Here is a 6,089-nt window from a genome sequence, read left to right as displayed (position 1 = left end):
CAGAAGTAGTAGTGGAAGAAGGGTTACCTACACTACCTTTACCTAGTATTGCTCCACGGTTGTTTTCACCATAGGTTACATATCCTTTCTTCTTAGCCACGAAGTCAATGAAGAGTGACATGTCTCCTGACATGTGCCTTGAGCATCCACTGTCGAGAACCCATCTTCTCTCGGTGGTCTCGAGGCATTGTACCTATGGAAATGCAATTAACACGAGAAGATACCCAATGGCTTATTGGGTCTTGAATAGTTAGTAACGAGATGGTTGCATTTGGGCAGCCATTGATAAATGCCTTTAGGAACTAAGAATCTCCTAAACCTGCATTTAGCAATGGAGTGGCCTTTCTTGCAACAATAAAGACAAGAGAAATTGACATTATGATTGCCTTTGCTATCTTCATCCTTTATAACATATTTATATTTTTGATATGGATTAACCATACTTTTTCGAAAGTTTGATTTATCGATTGCAAAGGTAATCTTGGGCTCAAGAGCCTTGTCAAGTTTGGTCTTTAGGTTTCTTACTTCACCTTGCCAAATATAACAAGTATCACACCCATAGTTAATTATCGTATTTCTAAGGTCCTCACAACCTGCTTTTGTGCTTTCTACCATAGAAGCTTTGAGTGCCTCAAGTTTCCTTTCGGATTCTCGAATTTTTTGTTCCAAATGGATAAAAATTTGGTTATTTGAGGCAAGCCTTTTAAAGGCCTCTTTAGCTTCACAGTGTAAAGTATCAAATGCAGCTTGTAATTCATGATGAGACATACTAGAGGATTTTTCATATTTAGCATGTCGTACCTGTTTCTTTTTGTTCTTTTGATGAGCAGAGAGGCATAGGTTTGCAACTTCATCTTCATCACTAGAACTTTCATCATCGAAGGAGTCGCTATCGCTTTCCCAAGCTATGTATGCTCTCCTTGGCTTTGATGATTTCTTGTGTGGTTTGTATGATTCCTTTTCCTTTGTCTTCTTGTTCATCGGACAGTCCGGTTTGTAATGACCGGGCTTCCCACAAGTGTAGCACGACCCTCTAGTCTTTTTGCCTTTTGAGTCATCATCTTTAGAGTACCTCGATTGTTTCCGGAAGTTTACCAAGTTCTTCTCGGAATGTTGGATGTCGTTCTTTCTCACGTAATGATTGTAACGTTTAACGAATAACCCCATATCTTCGCTCTTGTCTTCTTCTTCTTCGTCACTCAAGGATTAATCACTTTGCTCTTTTGCTTGAGACTTCGAGGAGGAAGTCTTAAGAGCTATAGATTTCTTTTCACTCACCTTTGTTTTGTCCTTCTTTTCTTTCTTTTCGTGTTGTTCTAGGCTCAAGAGTACTTGTTCATGCTCTTGTAGTTTGCCAAATAATGTTGTCAAGTCTAATACGGTGAGATCATTTGCTTCTTTGATGGCGGTCACTTTCGGCTGCCATTCCCTGTTAAGACATCTCAAGATCTTATTAGTAGCAACATCATTGGAAACCGGCCTACCTAATGAATGTAATTGATAACATGAAATAATATCACATTTTTGGACTTGATTTAATTAAATTATATTGTTATTTGATTCGATTTATTTTATATTATTCGATATTACTTGGTATTTTCTTTTTATTTATTTCAGGTGTCATTATTTAAAGCATGGGTGAAAAAGAATAAAAAGGGGTGCAAAAAGAAGACTTTGTAGGAAAGCATCTCACTAAAGGCCAGCCCACGCCAACTACAAGGAAAATGGCTGTGACGACCGCCACAGGCATGTGACGAGCGTCACGCCCCTCTACTTAGTGTTACGACCGTAACACAAGGTGTGACGGACGTCACACACCCCACTCCTATTTTTATGCTTTGACGCGCGTAACAGAAGCACGTTCTCTCCTATTTTTCCTCTTGAGTCGTTGACGCTTTAGAAACCCCACTGAAGATACCTTTGAGAAAACAATTACTTTATGGATGAATATAAATAGACCTCAAAGGATCCAATTGAAACACATAGAGACTACGCCGTGCAATATTTTTCCTGCTTTCTAATTTTCCAGCATTCTATTTTCTTAGCATTTTATTTTATTTTCTTTGCTAGCTTAATTTACTAAGCATTCAATTTATTTTCTCACAATAGTTTCTACACCGGAAACTATTGTGTAATTTTTACTGGATCTAACCTTACGTTAGATCATAGTATTTTATTTCTTTGTTTTTACCTTTCTGTCCGATCAAGAATTGTGAAGAACAAATCCAACCGACTTGTGGTGGAGTGTTCGAGCATCGAAGTTAGGAACAAAACCAAGATTTCTAGTAATTTTCCAGGTTCATTAATTAATTGAGTTATTATTTTAATTTACATATGCTCTGTGCTGCTATTTATATATATTGCTTGTTTATTATGGCCGTATTTATGCATGATTGTTGTTTAGGCATGTTTAGCATGTCCGGCTAATCAATTTAGATATCAGTATGTAAAGTAAGCGGAATAAAGGAGTCAAAATTGAGTTGGTTTAAATTTATTTAAAAATATAGTCACTCTTTTTCTGGTCTCAATTTACAGAGTTAATACCAAAGTTTTTGTACGAGAGTAAAAGACATAAAGAAGTTAAAATCAATAGAACGACGGTTTGAGCTTTTAACTGGACAGTGTAAATTTGACATTAACTTTAAATCAGGGCGAGACCAATTTTTAAGGTTAATTAAATTCTAATAATTTTCAAAAATTATTTTTAAAGGTTAAATGTGAGAACGAGAGTTAAGCATTTAAGTTTAATCATATAGTCTAAGTCAACAGAGCGAGAGTTTGAGACGAGGGCGTTTAAACGGTTAGTATTTTCTTAAAAAGAGTTTCTATAGATTCTGTTATTTTCAAAAAGTGATTTTAGATTTAACGAAATAGTGAGAGTGTACGTTAATATAGAGTCATAGTCTGATTCAACAGAGCGAGAGTTTGAGGAAAAGACTTTTCAACTAATAGTGTCTACCGAAAAGACTTATTTCTAAGAAAAAGACCAACGAAGATTTGATTCCCTAATTACGACAAACTACATATCGATATCCGTGTTATTTGATATTTAATCTAGATCCAATTTTAGTTTTATTTTTCCCCCTAATCATCAAAGTATCATCCGCCTTAGCTTTACACAGTAACCCTAGAAAAACGGTATATCGATTCATTAAGTCCCTGTGGGATCGATATCTTTTAAAACTACGCGATTAGACTGTGCACTTGCAGTTAATATCCCGATGGACTCATAAAGTCGCGATCAAGTTTTTGGCGCTGTTGCCGGGGACTTTTATTTAGTCGATATCGTAACTCTTCTGTTACGCTGTAGAGACTAAGGCTATTTTTATTTTTTTCCTTCTTTTTCGTTGATTTGTATGCCACACACTCGCTCACAAGGCGAACCGTACTACTTACGAATCAACGACGTTGAACGATATCTTCGATTATTACGACGAATTCGGGAGTATCGTACTACAAACAATCTTCCTCCAATCGAAATTCCTGATCTCAAAAATCTTCTTCCTTCGACGATACCCGAGATGGCCGAACCAGCTCGTGCTCTTCGAGATTACGCTGCTCCATCGCAAGATGAGCCGCATTCGAGTATTGCTCCACCCACAATTGAAGCAAACAACTTCGAACTTAAACCTTCGCTGTTGCAGGCAGTGCAACAGAACCAATTTTCTGGAAATCCTACCGAGGATCCAAACCTTCATTTATCCGTATTTGTCCAATACGCTGACACTGTTAAAGCTAATGGTGTCACTTCAGAGGCAATTCGACTTCGTCTCTTTCCTTTCTCGTTAAGAGATAAAGCTAGAAGATGGCTTCAGTCTCTTCCTTCCAACTCAGTCACCACATGGAATGAGTTGAAGAAAGTCTTTCTTGCCCGATATTTCCCCCCAAGCAAAACAGCTATGTTAAGAGCCCAGATAAATGGATTTAAGCAGAAAGATAAAGAGTCTCTTTTCGAAGCATGGGAAAGATACAAAGACATGATGAGACTTTGTCCACACCATGGTTTAGAGGACTGGTTAGTAATTCATACCTTCTATAATGGTCTCTTGTACAACATAAGGTTAACAATAGACGCCGCCGCCGGTGGTGCGCTTATGGATAAACCTTACACTGACGCTTATCAACTTATCGAGAGCATGGCCCAAAATCATTATCAGTGGGGAAGCGACCGAACAATGGTAGAGAAACCTCAAACAAAAGGGGGCATGTACGAGATAAGTAGCCTTGATCATGTTAATGCAAAAGTGGATGCTCTTGCCCAGAAAATCGAAAGTTTAAATGTATCACCTCCAGCCACCGTGGTTGCCGTAACTCAAAATTGCGAAGTCTGTGGAATTCAAGGTCACACGCCTACAAATTGTCAACTCCTAACAGGAATCCAAACAGAGCAGGTGAACTATGCTCAAGGAAATCCTTACTCGCATACCTATAACTCAAACTGGAAGAACCATCCTAATTTTTCATATAAAAGTAACAACGCTTTATACGCACCAGGTCAAGCTCCCAGTCAAGCCCCAGCTATACCTCCTGGATATCAAAAGCCGACCCCATCTACACCTAACAGTAACGTTCCTAAGAAATCCAATTTGGAAATCATGATGGAGAACTTCATAGCTTCTCAACAGCAAACCAATAAAGAGTTCTTAAACCAGAATGTACACACTAACGAACAGATTAAACAACTAACAAGTAAAGTAGATGCCCTGGCTACCCATAACAAAATGTTGGAAACACAAATCTCGCAAGTAGCTCAACAACAAGCGCCTACTGCTGCCCCAACTGGTACATTTCCTGGACAGCCCCAACCTAATCCGAAAGGCCACGCTCATGCAATTATATTACGAAGTGGAACAGAGGTAGAAGGACCGTCTGACCCAAAGATTGAGAACCAAAACTCTAAAAAGTCAACTGAGGAATAAAGTAAACCTAAGGAAAATGAAGAATGTAATAAGGAAACCGTAGAAAACAAAGAACCTTATGTACCTCCGCCGCCTTACAAACCACATATCCCTTACCCTCAAAGGCTTATTAAAACCAAAGACGCGGGCCAATTTAAAAAATTTGTTGACCTACTGAAACAATTAAACGTCACCATTCCTTTTACAGAAGCTATCACACAGATGCCCTCATATGCTAAGTTCTTAAAAGAAATTTTATCGAATAAAAGGAAACTTGAAGATAGCGAAACCGTTACACTCACTGCTGAGTGTAGCGCAATAATCCAGAATATGCCTCCTAAACTTAAAGATCCTGGTAGTTTTTCTATACCCTGTCACATAGGAAAATTTGTCATAGACAAAGCTTTATGCGATTTAGGAGCCAGTATCAGTGTTATGCCCTTGTCCATATGCAAGAGACTTGAAATGGGAATATATAGACCAACTAAAATGTCTGTGCAATTAGCAGATCGTTCCGTTAGATATCCCGTAGGAATTCTTGAAAATGTTCCTGTGCGCATAGGTCAATTCTACATTCCCACCGATTTTATAATTATGGACATAAGAGAAGATGAAGTTACCCCCGTTATATTGGGAAGACCCTTCTTAGCAACCGCCGGTGCTATCATAGACGTAAAACAAGGACGACTCACTTTCGAAGTAGGAGAAGAGAAAATTGAGTTTATTCTTTCCAAATTCTTGAAAGCACCTGCAATAGAAGACACATGTTACTTCATGGATATCATCGATGAATGCATAAAAGAAACAAAATTAGAAAATGACGAATTGTCTGACTATCGTGTAGAAGACAGACTGAACCAATGTTTAGCAATAACATCAGATCCTACGCAATGCCTTAAGAAACCAACCCTCGACCTGAAAACACTTCCCAAAAATCTGAGATATGAATTCCTAGACTTAGAACTTGAACGACCAGTGATAGTCAATGCAGACCTAGGAAAACTTGAAATCGGAAAACTCCTACATATCTTAAGAAAATATCCAACCGCACTAGGATACAACATCACCGATCTTAAAGGGATAAGTCCTTCTATTTGTATGCACCGCATCATACTAGAAGAAGATTGTAAAACTTCTAGGGAACATCAGAGGAGACTAAACCCGATCCTGAGTGAGGTAGTGAAGAAGGAA

The 6,089-nt window shown here is 38.3% G+C and overlaps 1 non-coding gene across 1 annotated transcript; it reads right to left on the bottom strand.

Moving 5' to 3' along the window:
- Positions 1-3,899: 3,899 nt before the first annotated feature.
- LOC127076915 (small nucleolar RNA R71) lies at positions 3,900-4,006 on the bottom strand. Its single transcript, XR_007786929.1, has one exon. It is a non-coding gene; the product is annotated as a small nucleolar RNA R71 (small nucleolar RNA).
- Positions 4,007-6,089: the final 2,083 nt, after the last annotated feature.

This window comes from Lathyrus oleraceus, chromosome 4 (genome assembly GCF_024323335.1).
Source record: "Lathyrus oleraceus cultivar Zhongwan6 chromosome 4, CAAS_Psat_ZW6_1.0, whole genome shotgun sequence".
NCBI lineage: Eukaryota > Viridiplantae > Streptophyta > Magnoliopsida > Fabales > Fabaceae > Lathyrus > Lathyrus oleraceus.
This window is presented reverse-complemented; position numbering and strand designations above follow the sequence as displayed.